This window comes from Rhinoderma darwinii, chromosome 8, assembly GCF_050947455.1.
Source record: "Rhinoderma darwinii isolate aRhiDar2 chromosome 8, aRhiDar2.hap1, whole genome shotgun sequence".
Classification (NCBI taxonomy): domain Eukaryota; kingdom Metazoa; phylum Chordata; class Amphibia; order Anura; family Rhinodermatidae; genus Rhinoderma; species Rhinoderma darwinii.
The window spans coordinates 20,602,212-20,624,000 of NC_134694.1; positions in this window are offsets into that span (position 1 = coordinate 20,602,212).

Sequence of the window (21,789 nt, forward strand, 5' to 3'; positions counted from 1 at the left end):
GTCTGGTCTGTATATAAACAACCTTCCCTTTGGCGGGGCCACTGTTTGGTCCATTTTACTTCTGCTGCCGATTAGTCGCTCATAGTAATTTTCTATTTAAAGGGTATGTCCACCTTTGCCCCAATGTATCTAAAATGAAAAATAAAGCAACTTTGCAACTAGTCTTGATTAAAACTTTCCTATTGTTTTGTGCCTACAGCTACTATGCAGACCTACACGTTTCCATGGTAACAGACTACAAACGAGCATTTGAACACTAGAAGTGATTGGAGGATTGCTAGACATGTCCAGATGTGCAACAGTCACATGACAGATAATCAGGGACCAAGATAGAACTTGGCCTCTCAATATACAATACACAATACATTACGACGCATGAGGTTGTCACAAAGTGGCCCAATAATAAAGGGGGGTCTAAGTGTATATATACTGTAGCAGTTTTTCAAATTCTTATAGTTGCCTTCTTATAGACACTGGTTTATCTCCACCCCTGACGTTCGACCTGCCAGGTTGTCTCTATGGGCGCGTGCACGCCGCAATGCTCCCGTAATATGGCAGGCAATGGATTTTTTTTAATGGATTCTCTATGTACAGTGAGAGGTATAATTATGTACAATATGGGCACATACAATATTTTGGATGCCATATTAACATCATTTTGGCTATTGCATATTGGCCATTTAATTTGACCATGTGCATGAGCCCTGAGGCTGGGCTCACACGACCTATTTTCAGGCGTAAACGAGGCGTATTATGCCTCGATTTACACCTGAAAATAGGGCTACAATATGTCGGCAAACATCTGCCCATTCATTTGAATGGGTTTGCCGATGTACTGTGCAGACGACCTGTAATTTACGCGTCGTCGTTTGACAGCTGTCAAACGACGACGCGTAAATTGACTGCCTCGGCAAAGAAGTGCAGGGCACTTCTTTGCAACGTAATTTGAGCCGTTCTTCATTGAACTCAATGAAGAGCAGCTCAAGATATACGAGCGTCACAGACGCCTCGCATAATACGAGGAGGAGCTTTTACGGCTGAAACGACGCAGCTGTTTTCTTCTGAAAACAGGCTGTCATTTCAGCCGTAAAAGCCAGCTAGCGTGTGAACATACCCTAACTGTGAAAATGTCATCTGTGCCCCCATATATATATATAGCTAAAGGATATGTCAGATATTTAATCGGTGGTGGTCTGACCGCTGGGAGTGAGCGTGCTGGACTTTTTCTGTGGTTTATGCGGAGAAGAATTTTAGCACCTTTTCACATTTTTACATAACCATTTCCCAAAAATTAGCAAGTGGTTTCTTCAGTTAAAAAAACAGTTTCCCAGTAGATTTTTGGAAAAAAACAAAACATGTCTCAGTATACAGAGGTCTAACTACAAAGTGCTGGGTACCATAGCAAATTCTTGAATGCCCCCTTGACTCTGAGCATTCACCAGATCCTGTGAAAGTTAGAGTGAGGGGACGATTGTCACGGTATAAAACTACAACTGAGAGCACAACTCCCATCATGACTTGAGAATTGATCATCATCAGACAACAAAGGGAATGGTCACAGGACAGGTATCACAACTCTTGTGATACTACAAATCCTAGCAAGACCTGACAAATGATCAGATCATGCTGGGACAATGACACCACTGACCACGCACACTATGAGCCACATAAGTAGAAAATGCAGAATGGGGGCATAGAAGGCATCACACCCCCAGATCAGACCCCTAATTAACTCAGTCCCCCAGATCAGACCGCAACATACATTTAGACGTCAGTCCATACGACCACAAAACAAATTTAGATCCCCGACTCCCAAAAAAGAAGTCAGACCCCAGACCAGACTCAAAAATAAGTTCAGACCCCAGACCAAACCCCAACATTAACATACAAGTTCTGAGTTGTCTTCACTTCCGGGCGCCGCAGCAAAAATGTTAAATGCTGGCCGGCTTTAAGAACTTTTGTGCCCGGCCAAATTAAGTCCGCGTGCCCGGTAGCAGCTGCTATGGCTGCTATGGCAGTAGTTACGCCACGATCAGTATATATAAAGCAATGAGCAATGTAGACAAGTTTAGGTAACTATTTGGGGATATATATAATATATTTACTTGACCTCATGGGAACTGTATTGTTAGCAAATAAGCGGGGGGAGGAGTAGAATTAAAAGAGTTTGAGGGGGGCTACAAACATCAGATCCTTCTGTCTTGGTTGGCAAAACATTGCACCATCATTGGGGCCCCTGTTTGAACTTTGCTATGGGGGCCACTGTCATGCCACATAAATACATTAATAAAATAAGCTGTCAATGGAGCTTCATAGCAAATGTTTACACTAGCTTTGAAAATGGATAAAAAATGTTTGGTTCTGCTGATCAAAAAAACGAATAATATATCATAAAAACAGCCGGATATTAGGCATTAACTTTAAACATTTTATTTATTTTCTGATTAATTTTATTATAAAAGAAATTGTTCTGTATTTATTAAAAAAAAATATTCAAACACTCTTCCATGACATGCGGCATTAAGAGATGTCACTTCCAGTTTAGTGCAGGCAGGGGGCGCTATGATCACAGATTATTCAAAGACTCAAGTTTAAAGAAAAAAAAAAAAGGAAAACCTGCAGCCTCCGGAGTACTAGATGTTTTCATTTCATATAATATCAGCAAAGATTAAAATAGTGGTGGGGGGAGCTCTTTATATCGAGAAACATCATGGAAAGCCCCGCATACTCGGAGGATAATAACTGCTCCAGGTAGGACGGATAGCTCTCGAAGCTTTCACATGGTCTGCTCCAAATTGTGTTTACTTGAGGGATAAATACGATGTACAAAGACAGGAAGATGGACAATTAGGCGGCTGGACTCAGCTTTTTAATTTGGCCGATCTGATCAGTAACGTGGCTGGGAAATCTATTTCACTAGTCGAAAAATTTTATCAGAGCTTCTTTATTGGACTGGCGATAACATCGATCAACTTTTTCCAGTGGCGGAGACAGACAGCAGAGGGTCCCCATGCAAGAACAGTTTATGGGCTCCTTGCCCTCCAATATCTCATCATAGAGCACCCGCTTATTTCTCTGACAATCTACCAGTATTTGTGAACTGTGAAATTTATTAGCTCAGCCCATTACGTGCAATCTAATAGATCGTAGAAAACAGTTTCTAGGTTTAAAAAATTAATGGTACAACACGAATATGACCAAAGCCAATCCCAGTTTATAAGGCATCTTCAATACTAAACAAAAAGAAATACAAAAATGACAAATACATATATACACTTCCAATCAGGGCCAGATCAATATTTGATAGGACCCTGGGCAAACAAATCTTCTTGGATCCCCTTCTTTTGTGAAAGGAGTAAAAGGAAGAAGAAAAAACAGGCAGCAGGTAAAAGGAAAATAGTACCGAAATAATACCACCAGGCAGTGACCAAATAATACCATTATACAGTATCCAAATAATACCCCATACAGTTCACAAACAACATTACAATGCAATGTACTAATAATAATACTATACAGAGCTCAAATAATACCATCATGAATTGTCCAAATAATGCTACCATGCAGTGCCCAGTTACCAGTGAACTTTTTAAACAAACAATGCCACCAAACTCTGACCAAATAATAACTCTATGCCATTTACAAACAACAGTACTTTGTAGTGTACAATTAATATCTGCATACAGTGCCCAAATAATGCCATGAATTGTATAAATAATACCACCATACAGTAACCAAAGAAATATCGGTTCTCAAATAATCGTACTATACCGTGTACAAGTAATACCACTATCAAGTTGTCAGATAGTACCACTGTACAGTGCCCAGGTACCAGCCTGTACTGTCCCCCAATAATACAGTGTATATGAATGTACATTGATGTGGGGGGTGATGATCTAGGCTTTATACTGTTTAGATTTACCTTTATATGAAAATTTGGCAAAACTTCACTTACATGTAAGGGAATTGCATTTACAGCACTTTTCTAATGTTCACCTATTGGATTCATCATTAACCAGATTGATTGAATTGATAGGAAGGAAGGAAAGGAAGGAAATCCTATTCATTGTGCCTGATCTGCTCCCAGATATGCAGACATTTATGTATTCTGTCAATAAGGGAAGTGGGGGAGGCTTTTGTTTCCAGAGCTGGAAATCGATTAAAGAATCAGTTTGGCTGATATATAATAGAGAACTGCTGTAAATGCATCGGACGTAAGAAGAAAGACAATGAAGAAGACAAAGTAAACAAAGAAGAAGAAGACGACTAAGAAGAAGTCGAAGAATAAAGAGACGATGAAGAAGAAAAAGAAGAAGTGGAAGAAAAAGTCAAAGAAGAAGAAGACGAGATAGAAGACGGAGAAGAAAAAGAAGACGAAAAAAAAGAAAACGAAGAAGAAAAAGAAGACGAAAAAGTATACAAGGAAGTCAAAGAAGAAGAAAAATAAGACTAAGAAGAAAAAGAAGGCGAAAAAGAAGAAGACGAAGAAAAATACAAAAATAGACAAAGAAGGAGGAGAAAGTAGGAAGAAGAAAGATTAGGAAAGACGAAGAAAGAAGAAGAAGATAGAGAAAGTAGAAGAAAGAAGACAGAAGGAAGAGGAAAGAAGATGAATAAGGAGAAAAAGTAAGAAAGATAAACAAGGAGGAAGAAGAACAACTCAATAAAATAAGCATTATGAATAATTATTTGATAGAACAATTTGTAAATGTAAATTGGTTGGGAAGTCTTAGGTTAAAGGACTGGGTCCTGGCCAAAGGTCCGAACTTCCGGGTTTGGTGATTCAAGGGCATCCCCTGCATCCTCGAATAATAACCCAACGGCAGCCTACAGGCTTAAAAAGTGAGATCTCGCTGTTTATCGTAAGATCTTGCATTCTGTCTAAAATAGTGCTGTCTACTGTATTATTAATATAGCAGTAACGGATTGGGGACTGCCGTATTAATACTGATGTATTCATGTATTAATTTCTCTTTTAGACAGAAAACAACGTCCTATAAGGAGGGTTTTTTAATTTTCTAATGACGCATTTACAAAAATATTTTTTTCTTAAGGGGCTAATGTTTTTTTTGTTTTTTTTTTATATAACAGGTACCCTATTGCTGATAATAGGTCCTCTTTAATTCTATCTATTCACATATGTGCCATTTGGTAAATTTGTCACATTCTACATCACTACCATTCACACTGGCTAAAATGACAGCACTTTTACATTGATAACCTTTACATTGATAACGTAGTCCGATCTGCAGGCAGCACGATATAGAGCAGGAAGAGCTGAGTAGATCGATATATCGTTTTGTGGGAAAAGACTTATTAGAACTTGTAATTTATAAATCTAAATCCCTACTCTAGGATTCCAGTGGGCGGTCCTATTCATTGATTGACAGCTATGTCTATGCATGCTTATACTAGGAAGGCTGTCAATCATTTAGTAACACCGCCCACTGGACTCCTAGAGCAATAATTTAGATCTATAAATTGCAAGGTACACTAAATCTTTTCACCACTGGTATCGTTCTAGGGTATGAACCAACCCATACATTTGCTGTATGCCAAGGCAAGTTTACCAAGTGACAACTTCACCTCCTAAAATGACGCACAAAAATTAGATCTGAATGCGCCAATATTAATATTATTATTATAAGCCAATTTGATTTCTATTAAAAGGTCAATAAAAGGATTCGTTCTGAACCACCGGCGATACATTGCAGACTGAGCAGGATTATCACAATTCCGCTTGCCAGATCAAATTTAAGCCCTCTCCCTGTTCCTCATTAATCTCATCTTACTACAGTAGTCTTATATACTAAATTATTTATAAGGGAATCTTATTTTGCATCCGGTAAGTAACCATTATATTTATCATGGTCTATGATGATTAATTTGCTCTAATTTTTAGATTAATTCAGCAAAAATGTGCAACTAAATACAACAAATTACAGCCCAAAATAGTAACACTTCCCCCAATTCATCCGTACCAAAATACCTTGCAGAATTTAAATTAATAATGAACGCACATTAGCTAAATTCTAGTCCTATACAAAAGAGATGGACCTGCAGGGGTTTCAGCAATTTGGATGAAGAGCTTGAACATATTTCCCAGTGCTATACAAAAAGGTTCCAAGCATGATAGGAACTGGGTCAAATAAGGGACTTTGCAGATTGATTTAAAGTTGTCTGTTTTCAATAACCCCTCTCCATACCCCGAATTAGTGCAAGATAAAGGTTTTTTCCTGGATCTTGATGACCACCGCCCTTTCATAGGAGCCACAAGAAAGTGAATGGAGCAGAGCTGCTGTCTCGTTCTGCTGATTAGGTCCTGGAGGTGGGACCCCCACCGATCACACGGTGATTGCCTATCCAAAGGATATGCTGGAAAACCCCTTTAAGATTATAGGAGTCGTTTTCAGGATGCCCCACTGTTAGCTCGAGCCAAACCACCCAGAAAACATAGATTCTCAATTCCAAAAACTCTATGTACCTCCTTTTTATCATATCCAGGATTCAGATCAGTGACAACTTCTGGCATTAGGGAACAGTCAAGTGCAGATTATAACTGAAGAAAGTTCTACATGACATCCAATATTTCTTCCTCCGTAATGATGTGATCAATCATGTGATCATGGGTCAATTTTAGGCCCTTCATTTGCTGTTTCACTTTATTTCCAGGAATTTTGGCAAGCAATTTCATAAATTCTGTCTTCATATAACACATGCAAGGTTGAGAAAAACTATCACAATTAAACTAAGGATATTTTCTTACACCCTAAAAATACTGGCATAACAGCAAGAGTCACAGTATCCCCTAAACAGTAACATCCATAAGATCCCAAAAACAATGATAGCTAGTTACAGCCTCAGAGGCCATAAGTGCCTGGTAACAGTGACAGTCACAGATCCAGGATCACCAGTAGTGCCCGTGACAGATTTTACTGGTTTAATCGGACAGGACCCGACTCCCGGTTTGGATCAAGGTGTCGGAACCCATCCATTAATTACTTTTTAATCTATATTCATTTAGGGGGTTTAAAGCTTCATATTTGAAAAACAAAGCTGTAATATATATACACACACACACACACACACACACACACACACACACACACACACACACATATACACGATATATACTAATAAATGAATCAGCAATGCATTTGGAACCTATTTACATAAAGAAAAGACCAAAAAAACAAAAAAGGTTTTTGATGGCTTTCATACCAAAACCATACAAATGAACGGCACTTTGATTAGAATCTGACTCGCATCCTATTTGACAGATATGATCTTCTGATTTCAAAGCTAACTTATAGAAAATCAGTTTTGGTTTAATTTTCCCTTTAGGGCCCCAAATACCCTGCTCACTTAAGGGGCTGTACCAGAATCAAAAATGATCACCTATCCAGTTGGCTGATCTCTAGGACCCCCACCACTGGGACCTCCACTGATCGCAAGAACAGACCACTGTGAGGAATACATTTAATGGAGCGAGGGTTTCGCATGTTCGTTGCCGCTCCAATCAAAGTCCATGGGAATGGCGAAAACAGCCATATACAGCCGACAGGATCAGTGGATCATCCTCATAGGTATAGATCACACACAGACTAGATCAGCTAAGGATACTCACAATGACAATATTTATTCTCTACAAAATTAACTTCTTCATTTAACGCTTTGTTTTTGCTTTTGTCCATCAAGCTTATATGTTTGGTTAAGAAGTTCCCTCTGAGGCATAGGCAGGGAGGAGACAGGTTAGCCACAGATAATTTAACTTGCATGGATTTTGCAATATCATCTCCGTATTTACAGCTTTAAAATTGGCAGCAAATGTGCTTTTGCCAAGTACAAAATATTACACTTGATTATGTATTATAAACATGGGAAGAGCAGTTGTTTTTGCTGATGAGTCGGGCCGGCCAACTATTCATCTACCCATCTGCTCAAACTCAAGAAAAAATTAATACAAATGCAGGAACTAGTCGGGGTCTGACTTGCTAGCCTTGAAGGCGTTGTACATCTTAGAAAACCTATTTCCATATACCCTATTAGGGAATTCTGAGTTAATAGAGGGGGGTCCTAATTTTAGGATCCTCATCTAGGCCAGGGTGGAGAGCGAGTGTCTCTCTCGCTCCGGAGGACCTTACACAGACAACCTATTGTGAACTGTATAATGTGGTGGCACTGCAGGAAAATTAAAAGCTTACTGCCAAGATTCCTCACAGTTCACAGCTGGCCGCTGGCGTCCCAGCAGTGGGACACTTTGTGATCTGCTTATTGTCAAGGGATCCTTCTAACAAGTAGGGATTGTACAAAGCAGTGTACCCCTTTAACAAGGTTTGATGCAGTTTTCTATAGGGAAGGCATCATGCAATAAGACTGTTTATACAAGGCCTGGCTCAAAAGTCTGATCCCCCAATCTAGTAAGATTCGACACATGTATCGGAGAATATGGCCTCTTCTTAAAGAGGATCTGTCACTACTTTATTAATTCTCTATATCCTAACTAATCTAATAGGCGCTGTGATGCTGATAACTTCAGTGTGATTTTTTAAAAAGAAAACTTATTTGCAAAGTTATGAGCATTTTTCTAAATATGCGAATTTGGCTGTATTTGCCAAATGGGAGGTGACTTTCTTTTCACTCTGGGCGGTGTAATGTTTTCCGTATGACGCTGTCCAATCAGTCATACAGATCTCCTCTTCCCTGCCCAGCAACAGAGCGTGATCATATAGTACACAGCTTCCATTCTCGACTGTTTTTAAGTGGTGATACCTCCGGTTGTGTCACAGATTGAACTGCGATCCTGGTGCCATAGGAAAGATTAGAATCTCATATGCCACTAGAACCACTGTTCTAGGTGGTCAAAAGTCGGAGATATGGCTATTTGAAGTGATCCACCTTCCCTCCAGCCTCAGTATCTCACACTGTGTGAAGCAGCTTCCATGCTGATAGGACGGTGTCAGAGGCTGTGAGGAGGCTCTACCTCAGGAGAATCGCTGGTGAGGACACCCACTTGTCTAGTATAAACTCATTTGCAAAGTTAGAAAAAGCTCATAACTTTTATAAAAATAAACTTTTTGGGACACAATTTTCACTGGCATTATCAGTGTGACCGCGTCTATTAGATTAGTTAGGATTAGTTGGGCATTACTAAACTAGTGACAGATCCTCTAAGTACAGAACCCCATGCCACATTTTTTACTTTTGAAATTAACAAGATCCTTCCCTTTTCTTATACAAAATGAAAGATGGAAAGTAATTACCACCCAAGAAACGAAAGTGAACTCTATGGGAACACTGTGGCATGAAAGAAGCTATGGTTTTCCAGTTGGGACACAAATGTTTTTTCTTCTTTTACGATTTTTCATCTTGACATCTTGACAAAAACTTTGACCAATGGTGACTCACAGGTATCACCATGTTCTGGTCGGTGAGGCTCCAATAGTTAAAGCTTGAGAAACCCGGCTCTATTACAATTATCTGCCATTGCTACCTCTTGGGGTAGGGAAAAGAAAATATATATGGCAGATACTATGACGGCAATAAAAAAAACGGGTTAGATGCTTATCTAATGACAAATGGGTTATGAATACTTTAGCAATAAGCAATGTAAATTTATTATATTTTTAATCTATGTAAATCGATTTTTTTTTAATAATATGTCCAACATTAGAAAAAGATTTTATCTAGTAATTGTTCTCCGGTGAGAAAAATAGCTTTGATTTGGAAATGGAGCGCAATTCTCAAAAGTCTTAGCCAACACTACAGTTCAAGGCATCAACCAACACTCTCCTGTCCAGCTTTAAAGTCCGGGTTTCGAATTCATAAGAGCATTGGAAACACCATAGTTGTACCTGATCTTTGTTTTGATGGTCTGATTATGAAATATTAGATATATCTTTAAGTCTTTTGACCTTGTTTTACTATGTTCCAGTCTTCCTCGTATTTCTTGACTGCTAGATGATGCATCCATTGGTGAATTCTAATAATCCCTACGGTACAATGAGATATTACCTTTTTTTAAGGGTACATCATATATTTAGCAGCCTTAGTTGTCCTTTCTGTTGTCATTACTTTTGTATATTACATGAGCAGAAATCGAATCTATTCATCAACTTCCTTATCATTTTTTGGATGTCATTTTCTTGCTCCTGTTTCATGAACTTTTTGTCCCTACGTCCCATGTGTTTCTCTTCTGCTTTCCTCGTCCTGTTGTAAGAACCTCCTACATTCCTCTATATCTCCTTACCTCCTGCCTTGCATCACAAACTCTCCGAAGTTTGACCTAGTACCTTAGGTGTACTAGCCACTTCTTGACCACTCGTGGACCTGCTGATTTTGTACTTGGTCCATGCCTGCGATTACTGACCTAGATGGCCGTTTCTTCTGTACACCGCTTGCCCCTGACCTTGGCACAGTCTCCTACTCTTGCTTGCCGATCTGGTACTTTGGATTTTGTTGTTGTTCCCTTTGGGTTACTGTGTTTAGGATTATTGGGAGTAGCTATAGGGCCAGCTGAGTATCTGTTAGTATACTAGTCCTTCTCAATGAATTAAAAGATCCCCTCAGCAGTGCCACAGGCTGATCGCCTCCATACCACGCCGCATTGATGCAGAAAGAGCCCCGACCAAGTATTGAGGGGATATACTGGACATACCTTTCAGTATTAAAAATCATTTTTGAAATTGGGCTTATTTATTACTCTATTTTTCTGAGAGACTAAAGTTTGGGTTTGGGTCATTAACGGTTACCATAATCATCAACATTAAAAGAAAAAATGCTGGAAATAGATCACTCTGTGTGTAATGAATCTATATAATATATGAGTTTCACTTTTTGAATTTAATTACTGAAATAAATTGACTTTTTGATGATATTCTAATTGATTGAGAAGGATATATATATATATATATATATATATATATATATATATATATATATATATATATATAAAAACTCAGAAAAGGTGGTTTCAGAAGACTGGCCATTATCAGTGAGCAACCAAACTGTCCAGGAAAACTTTATACACCATAAGAAAGTGTTCATCTCGTGGCTTGAAGAGTACCTAACTCTATGCTGAACCTATCTGTTTAAAAATATATATATTTTATCCCCAGAAACATAAATTATTTTCTAAATATAGTTTCAAAAAAACCAAAAACTGTTTTATAGGTAGCAAGGACATCATACAAATGACCCGACTCCCCACAAGAGTTGGGTCCGAACTTACGGTAAAGGGCCTACCGGCATGCCCAGCATCTTCCCATAACATACGGCGGCATACAGTGTCAGAGCAGTGAGATCTCTGACTAAAAGAGCGCTGTCTAGAGCCTTTATATAGCAGTTAGCGGTGTATACTCGCAAAATATATACACAGAGTTGGGTAATCTGCATAAAGCCCTTGCCACCTGGAGAATTAAAAAAATAATAATTATAATTAGAAAATGATTTATTTCTCTGGGGTATAAAGGATTTTGGAAATAACACATAAGTTCAGCCTGGTGATAGGTATTCTTTAATGTATCATTTATGATGGACTTATCAATGGCCATTTGGTTTTCATCTAAATACATTGTAATTCTATAAATTATCATAGCTCATTAATCTGCAGTTTTTGAGAAATAATCTGCTTCATTTCACAGAAATTTGAGATCCGTAGATGGTGGATTCATAAAGAAATGTAAAAGATATGGCAATGCAGCAAAAGAGAGAGAGGCAGCTGAGAGACAGATACACAGATACCATACGGGGGAGGTGACACCATTCAGTGACTGCAATACGTTCTTGCACAAGCTTCGCTTAGGTCTTTTGTCTTACTGTCAATCAGTCAGATATTGTCAGGCATTGTCACCAGGGAAGCAGCTGCGCTAGTGGCCCAGCTGGTGGCAGGTGCTGTGTGCTTGTATTAGAAAGGAGATGTTTAGGAAGGAACACAACCAGTTTTCCCAAAAGAGGTGCTCTACACAGTACCCACCCTGCGGCATCAGAGGCACTGAGCAAAGATCAGGAAGTCAATGCTTAGTGTCATTGTCATGGAGCGGATGCCTTACGGATGTTTAAAGGAACATTATACTGGAAAATTGTTAGTTATTTGTCCTTCTGGGTAAAGATAGGGGAGTTTGATTGGTAGCATCCAATTATTTTATATGACAAAATTGAACATGAAGAGAAAACTATGTACTGTAGCTTTAAATTCTGCCCATGCTTACATTTTACTGTCCTGATAATAATTTACAGGGATAAGATGGCCTTGCAAATTTTTTTTTCTATAAATCTAGAAGATGTTCAAGACATTGTAAAGGTCCACCTTTATACACCAGTTTGTTTATTTTATCTAAATAGGTCCCACATTTTGTGCTTATTAATTTCTTTAAAAATATATTAATTGTTGTCAGAGCTCCATTTTTTTCTGATAGAGAACTCCAAATTCCCTACATAGACGTAGCATTAAAAGACAAAATTCTGGTGATCTGCAGGGGGCACCCACTGCATACTGTTTTATTATTGAGTTTAATGTATGCAGTAAGCTCCCTCTAGTGGCAGCTACAGGCAGACATAATCCTTTATCTCTATGCATAGGATTTGGAGCTCTCTATCAGAAAAATGGAGCTCTGACCAATTTGGAGTAAAACCTTGCCCCCAAATATTATTCCAATGCAAAAATTTTAGAAGTTCCCTTTTGGTGTATTATAATGTTATCATATACTATATTCCTAGTTATCGCAGACCGGTTTTCCCACGCTGTAGCACAAAGTACATGTCCCACTACAACTACAAAGAAATTAAAGCTGGATTAAAACCGGCCACATTTTTATTATCAAATTATAACAATATGTTAAAGCTATAAGCACAACAATATCCACACTAACTAAAGGTTTCCAACTGAGGTCTTAACCTTCAGGGTGCTAGCCATCAGCTTGACCCAATATTAATTATTGCATTATACCACTGGTTTTAAAAAGTGACGGCATAAATGTCAAGATTAAAGGGGTTGTACACTTTCTGAAAACTGATGACCTATCCACCGGAGCGGCTGTTCGGCATAACGGCCGTTCGGCAGAACTGCAGCTCTGCTCCTATTCACTTGAATAGGAGCAAAGCTGCAATACTGCAGCGTGGCCGCTATTCTTTGACCGGAGCCATCTGCTTCCGGCAACATCGTCCGGAGGCCGCCGGAGTGGCGGATCGGTCATCAGTGAATAGGTCATCAGTTGTCAGAAAGTGGAAAACCCCCTTTAAAAGTGTTGTATGAGATTAAAATCTGCTATTTTCCATTAACAGTGCCACTCTTGTTCACAGGCGGAGTCTGGTATTGCAGGTTGGCCCCATTCACGTAAACTAGGCAGAACTAGTGGTCTGGAGCAGGCTGTAAAGTCACCTAGGATCAAATTCAGGACTTCAAAAAAATCAGGAACAGAAAAACATCAGAACTTGGATTTGGTCAGAACACAGAAATATAATAAGGCTCAGGACTTGGCAGAACACAGACTGGCAGACAAAATGCTCCAGAGATCTCTTTACCCACTCACTGCCTTATATAGACCGAGCGATCGATGGGAACAAGAAACAGGTAGATTTATTACAGGACACTTAACTAGACTAAGAAACCAAAATCAATATTAAAATCAATCATTAAAGGTTTGTACAGTATATAGGACCCTTAATGGGGTTGTCCCATAAAAAACATGTATCCCCTAGGCACAGGATAGGTGATAAATGTATGATCGCTGTGGCTCCGACTGCTGGGACTCCCATCGATCACAAGAACGCGGGTCACCCTTTTAAATGGTGCTGCGGTCACGCATGTGCACTACTGCTCCAATCATTCTCTATGGGGCTGATGGAAACAGCCCAGTACACGTGTAGTGGTGATAAATGTTTTTTGTTGGACAACCCCTTTTTAAGCCTAGGAAGGGTAGATGCGTTGATGCAACTCTGATGTCACTTGGAGGAGGAATAAACCTTTTCCAGGAAGAATTACAACAAATAGCATTGTAAGTGCATCCGCCCACTAGAGTACAGCTTCCGGATATCAGGACATGTTTTTACGACCTGCCACAACCCCTTGGATCTACATTAGAAAGTTGAATCCTGTCTAATCACAGCGTCGAGTATAGGTTGCCTTTAGGAAGAACTCATAGAAGAGAACGGCCCCATACCAAAGATCAATATGAGCATCCCATTATGGTGCCAAGTATTGCCTCCTAGGACTGTAGAGTCAGGTGCTTGTTTCCCTCAATACCCATGATCCTTGTGTCAATGCCCCCCCCCCTCTAGTTTGCTAACAATGTAGTTCCCCTATATAGGAGAGTCCTGCACAGGTTCTCACCACCATTACAAAAGGGGATCTGTCCAACCAAGCCTGGGCCCCTATCTCCAAGGGCCCATAGCAGTCAGAGGGTCTGCCTCAATGTATGTCCTTGAGTAACACCATTCTATATACCATATGGCTTCACGGTGTATAAAAAGTAGACCTGGATCCAACATAGAGGTAACATCTGACCCACATTACACAAATTATTCTTGACAGTTCTGTAAATAATTGCTGCTGATGAGATAATAAACTTGAAGGCCTTCAACCCTCCATGGCTTCTGCTGCTCCACAAGCTGTATTTACAACTATCACCTCTCTATTTCACGTCAAATCCCCGGGATCTAAGATGTTTTGACAACCTCTAGGATCAGGGCACAAGAAGATGCTCAGATAACATCTCCCGATAAATGGCTGACCTCTGTGGTCATATTTTTTTTAAATAAATCATCATGCACAGAAGGCTACATGGTATGAGCCACATATTAATAGAACTTATTTTTTTTCATTGCTGATGTTTTTGAAAAAGAACTGAAGTTATAAAACTACTTAAGAAAATCCTCAGCAATTAAGAAGAGCTTAGATAAATACCAAATGTTGATTTAGTTGGTGAATTACTCTATACGCCTGCAACGCTGCCATTGTAGGCATGTTAAAAGCTGCCAAAAATAGCCCCTTTTGCTAGTTAGAATATGGAAAGGGTCTCTTTAAGCATTTATTGGCTTCTGGCTTTCTCTTATTTATTTTTAATTTAACACTTTTCCTACTGTACATAAACAGCCATCTCTTATGTGGGATTTTATATGGGTAAGAGTGATAAGTGAGGTATTCTACTGTAAGGGAAAGCAACGTGTGACTCCTTGACTCTTATTACAAGTCCCAGCGTGAACTGCTGGTCGTTGCGGCTTCGAAAAATTTTTATTCCATCATGAACTAGTTTTTGACAGCTAGTCTTTAGTTTTATTCAAGTGAACAGACCAAACACTCAAGGAATGTTGTAGGCCAACATTAGGTCTGCGGTGAACATCTTCAATAGCTGCTGAAGAAATGCCATACTTGCCAACTTTGAGAAGGGACATCAGAGAAATTATGAAAAGTATTGACCTACATTTCCCCTTATGACCCTACCATTTATACATTGACCTACATTTCCCCTTATGACCCTCCCATTTATATAGGACACGCCCTCAAACTACTGCATTTGAATCATAAGTAGTGCATATGAACCCCTTCATTCCACCCCAAAATAAATACAGACCACCTAAACAAATATAGACCTGTAGACCCCTATACAAATACAGACTCCAGTCCAGATCCCTAAAACAAATACAGACCCCAGATCAGACACTCTAAAATACAAACCCCAGACCCCAATTACAAATGCAAACTCCAGACCAAACCCCTAAACAAACACAGACTCCAGACCAGACCTTCTAAATAAATACAGACCACAGACCCGCTAAATATAGACCCCAGACTTCTCAATAAATGCACAACCCAGACCAGACCTCCAGACCCACTAAAATGATACTGACCATCACACCAGATGTGCAGATACCCACCTTACCCTGTTTTTGCAGTCCTCCTCAATCTCGGGCATCTGGGAGTGAAGAAGACTGCAGGAACGGGGAGAGGTGAGTATTTTGTCAGAATGTGGGGCACTCAGGAGATTTGCCTGCTCTATTGGGAGTCTGGAAGATCTCCTCTTTTTCTTGGGGCATTCTGGGAGAGCTGGCAGGTATGAGATACGCTGAAGATGACATGGGCACATTTTTTGAAAAACATCCATTGGTCGAGAAAAGTCTTTTAGTATCCCACCAGTTCCAAAAAAATTAGATTGGTAATATTCCCACCATATCGATTCGTATCCATGCCAGCGTCTCGGTTTTTCTCTTTCCTAAGCCATGATCCACTAAAGAAGGCATAACATATTTTAGGTTGGTGTGAAGCAGGTACTTTCCACGTCCCAGAATTTATTTATTTTTTCATATATGCTGGTAGTATCTAATCAAATTAATATAGAGGATTTAACATACATCCTTCAAGCAATAGCAATACTGTCTTCCATCTGTCATCTACTCATTGCTAACCCACCAAATGTATGTTAGCAAGAAGTAGAGAACCGATGGAAGGCAATATGACTGCAGAATCAGACTACACAGAATTTGTTTGTTGTCTGTTACCATGGAGAGGCATAGGTCTGTATAGGAGCTGTAGAAACCAAAACAATAACACATTTTTAATTAAGACCTATTGCAAAGTTACTCCATTTTTCATTTTAATTGCATTGAAACAATAATAATAATAAAATTAAAAAAAATGGCTTCAAAGGTGGTCCTAACCTTTAAGGTCCATATAAACAAAGTAAATAAAATGCATTTGAACGATTCTCACATTCTGCTATACATCTGATAGGTAAAAGCCAGTACATGAGAAAGTAGAGTGTATGGCGTTAAAACAATACTAATAGCCTTTATTGTGCTGTTGAATGGGCAGCGCTGTGTTAACAGACATTGCCACCTATAATAAAGTTTCCCCAGTAAATATAAATTTGTGCATTTTAGGTTTTTCCAGGTTATTGTTTTTCACAAATTTTTGCCAGACATTTGAATTGCTATGTAGTTATACGTCCCCTGTTCCTATGTCACATAAAATCACTTAGCATAACTAGGTAGATGTCCCTAATAGATTTACCTAATAAAGCAAATCAAACTGAATCCGCTCTTTTTTCCAGAAATAGCACCACTCTTGTCCATGGCTCTCTTTGGTATTACAGCTTAGTCCAATTTAAGTGACAGCCCACGGGCAAGATTGATGCCGTTTCTGGAAAAATAAATCTTATGCAACCACTTTAATGAATATAATGCTTAAAGGGAACCTATCAGTGGGTTTGGAGCCACTAAACCACCAGCATGTCTTTATGCAGCTGAGGTTTAGCATTCCAAACCTGCCCACCTCTAAACAGGACGACAGTAGACTGTGCATGCTCAGCGAAGCGAGGTGTACGGTCCTCGGCTTCAAGTGTCCGAAGCGGGTGGACTCCGGTGACATCTGGCGCACGCGAATTGTGCACATGGAGCAGAGGACAGTACACCTTGCTTCATTGCGCTCCTCATCTCGGCAAGTTGTAATTTACTTTACTAACTATTCCCTAAACTTCGTTTTTTGAGCTAGGCAGGATTAGAAACACTCTACACCAGCTGCATCATGCCATGATGCTGGTTTAGTGGCTCCAGACCTACTGACAGCTTCCCTTTAATAGCTTAAAGGCTATGTACACCTTTGAAAGAGATTTTATTTTTTTAATAAAAGGATCAATCAGTGCGTTTGGTGAAACTTTCTAATTCGTTTTTATTAAAAATCTATTTTTTGAGATACAGCTGCTCTGTATTCTCTATACAGGGCAGCTGTATAGTTCGCTAAGACCTGAGTGAGTCAGTCCCACGGACCTGACGGGTTCAGTGTCAGCGGGTCCTGCGTGTCTCTGACACGCAAGATCCACCTGTAATGTTTCACATCTAAGATAAGAACTGTCAGACACGCAGGACCCGCTGTCACTGAACCTGTCAGTCTCGCAGACCTGACGGGAACAGGATTTAGCGCACGATACAGCTGCTCTGTATACAGGATACAAAGCAGCTGTATCTCAAAAAGCAAAACAAATTTTTAATGAAAAAACTAATTATAAAGTTGCACCAATCACACTGATTAAAAAAAAATAATCCCTTTCAAAGGTTTACATAGCCTTTAAGAAAAGAGGACACCCAAAGAAGGTGTCTTTTTGATGATACAGTAGGTCCTGTTAGTGCATAATAGAAGCAAAGCTTTTGATGCTGTTATGAGTAGACGTGCATGTGTTCTGTATCCATGGAGGTTGGGACCTCAAAATCATGATAGATAGATAGATGATAGATAGATAGATAGATAGATAGATAGATAGATAGATAGATAGATAGATAGATAGATAGATAGATAGATAGATAGATAGATAGATAGATAGATAGATAGGATAGATAGAAAAGTGAAGAAAAATATCCCAATCTTGAATAATTAATCCTCTATCTCTTATTTGGGATATTTGCTCTGTGTGGCATGTTTAACAAATAACCAATGTGAACTAAATGAGGTAACGGTTACTCCTAGGATTACCCTCAATGAGCAATATCACAACGTGCAGTTCAGCCCTTAGGGTAGAAAACTGACACTTTCCCTTTAATTTGGAAATTAAGATGGAAAATGAAGTGCTAATGGTTCACTTCTGTTTGGATAGGTGTGCAAAATCCCAGTAATCCAATCAAATGTGGCTTTGTAAATAAACAATATTTTTCGGTGAAATGTTCTAGTAACATTGAGAAAACATACAGTCTTCCCCATCAGCACCTATAGCTCGTGTTATGTTTAAAGGTACAGTACATTAAACGCATGCTACTCTGTGGAGAGAATACAAGCTGTGGTGTGAAGCTACTGAGCCACAATGCACAAACTATAACAGGGTCATCCACCTACCATGTGCCATTTATTATACTGGTGTCTTCTTATATGGCGGAGGGGACATTGGGCCCCCTCATCAACCAGGACCAGGGTGCGAGTGCAACAGTAAGCTTTAGTAATGGGTAGAATAATAATAGAACATGTGCTGACCTCAGTAATATTCATAGATCTGCTCGGTGGGGGTGTATTAGTACCATATCAGTACCATCAGTTCATGATAGACAGAACAGTGACACGTTGTGTGTTCTCTTCTGTTGCCCACAAGCAGTAGCCATGTTGTGTAATCCTAGATATGTGCACCCTGTGGCATTATGTCACATTCCTGCTCCATGCGGCACTAATTACAGCTCCCTAGATGTGCCGTAGGTGGGATTTTGGCCTTAAGTTTCCCCGTCTTATTGTTTCATCTTAACGTTTAGGTTTCTTTAACCTCTCTGCTCACATCAAAGGCTGACCCACAGGCTGACGACACTCGCAGTCCAGCTGACTGACCTCTTAGATCTTATGGTAGATTTCAGTCGTTTTTGAACATTTCTCTGCTTACAATATCCTACAAATTCATACAAAGCCATATTATAAGAAGACAAAAAAGGAGAAATAGAGGATATTATAACCAACGTTTGAAGTGGGAAACAAATTATTCTATAAAGGAATTATAGTTTATATTCGTGTAAAGACTTTCCTTACATATAGATGTATTCAGGGTTGGTCTTAGGGTTGTGCCGTCAGTGAGGTCACAGAGGGCACGTCACCTTTCATTACTGGAGGGGGCGCCACAGGCCCGGATAGAATGGGCACCTGAAGCTTGCACCCTGGATTCCTTTGTTGGTACCCGAACCTATAATCCCTAGCATATGTATTTATTATGCTTATATGGCACAAAATATTCCATAGAGCTTTACAAAAATTGTCACCATTCATATCAGTCCTTGTTCCCAATGGGCTCACGATCTTATTTTCCTATCTCACATATACACAAACAGGACAATATCATAGCAAGCCAATTAACCTATAAGTATAGTATGTTTTTGGAGTGTGGCAGGAAATCGGAGAACCCAGAGGAAACCCACGCAAGCACGGGGAGAACATACAAACTCTGCTCCATGCAGATGTTGAAATTGGTTGGAGTCGGACCCACCGTGTTGCCCTTTTAGGTTTATTGATGCTTATTTACGCAACTGTCTGGCAGTATTTTTTTGGGCACTGTATGATTCTATTATTTGGGCGCTATAAATAGTACATGGTGTAGTACACCATTAGGGAGGTTGTCGACAGTCATAACTAGGCTTTCTTTCACCCAAGGAAAAGTTTCAGATTGCTGCCTTAGTCCTGTATCTAAATACCCTGCCTAAGTCAGTGGCTTGTTGGCATTGCCCCCCCCCCCCCCACTGGCACCTAAAACATGACTGACAGCCTCCACCAACTATGCCCCTGGAAGTGTCAATATGATGTACTGCACAGGGGACCTTCCAACCTAAGGCTAGTCCTGACTATATACAGTATTATCTAATTATGTCATCCTAAATCTTTTTTGACATGGAGAACACAAAAACATCTAAAATTTGTCACACTGTGAACCTGTTAGAGCTGGAGAAGTTGATACAATTCATAGGTAGAACACTGAAATGCAGTTTTTTTGAGAATGTGTAGACATTTGTTTAGAGAAAAAACTATAGATGTGGACGAGAAATAATAATTGTGAACGGAGAATGGAAAAAGAGTAGCAGAATAGGAGTAAAAGATCATTACCCAAGCAGGGAGAGATTAAATCAGCAGTAACAGAACAATTATACTGCAGATCAGCTTGTTCAGATTTGCTGTTGTCTATAAGCACAAGCCCACCACCACAGGCTTATCATTTACAGCTACTACAGAAAAGAGAGAACGATTGAACCACCAATGAGAAAAGGAAGATTACTAAGTGCCATCCATATCTTGAGAGAAATAAGGAAGCCAGGAAATCTACTTTAAATGACCAGAGTCTAGAGAACAGGGAGATAAGTAACTCGAGCAACAAATAAAATAATTTTCAGGTTATTTCACATTACAGATCATACAAAATAGGTATTGAAAACTGGTGAAATAGAGAACGTTGAGGAGAAACTAGATTTGGTATTATAAGACTCTATTTGCACTGCTTCTGCATTGTACATTTGGCATATGTGCTGAAAGTATCCATAGGACCAAAATGACCCATATGACAAAACAGTGTCCCTTTGGCACATGTCAGGGAGGTATGCATCAATATACCTTTTTTTATCGGTGTATCGAATAGTGGAGTTGACTACGCTATTCCATAAAGAGGCAGTATATCTGGCTGTAAATATGTTTTTTCTTACAATGGGAACCAAATAGGCAACATTTGCCACTTTATGCCTATACAGTGTCATTATCGGAACCTTCCTTTAGAGGTATACCTCCGACGTAAGTGTGGCGCTGTATGAATAGAGTCTAGGAGACAAGCTCTAGAGAGCAGTTACAAGAGACGTTCTTGTGGGCAGGTAGATGAAATGCTCTAGAGAGCGATCATAATCATTTCTGATAAACAGTTTGAGTGGAAGCCCTTGAGAGCACTTAGAGCAGATTCTCTAGTGAAGACTGACAATCCATCAAGATTTCTCATAATGATACATTTTAGAACAAGTAAGACTCCATTGAATTGGATGAATGTATGTTATTATAAAAAACGTAAACATGCTGGTCTAGTAAACTGGTGCGCAAAATCCTAACTACATGGCGACATTTGGTGGTGTCTGTGTCGCTGTAAAATCGAAGGATTACTGGGAAGCAACCTCAATGTTTTCCTACGCTTCCAATATGGTTGCTCAAAAGGTAGCCCACGTTTCAATGACCTTGTATTCCTGAGGTCGCACAGTGTTCATCACCTAACATTACTGAAGTGGGCTCCACAGACCCTTATAACCTGGGCATACGGTGCACGTACCCCCCCCCCCCCCCAATAATTTGATCATGAGTAAATACATTCT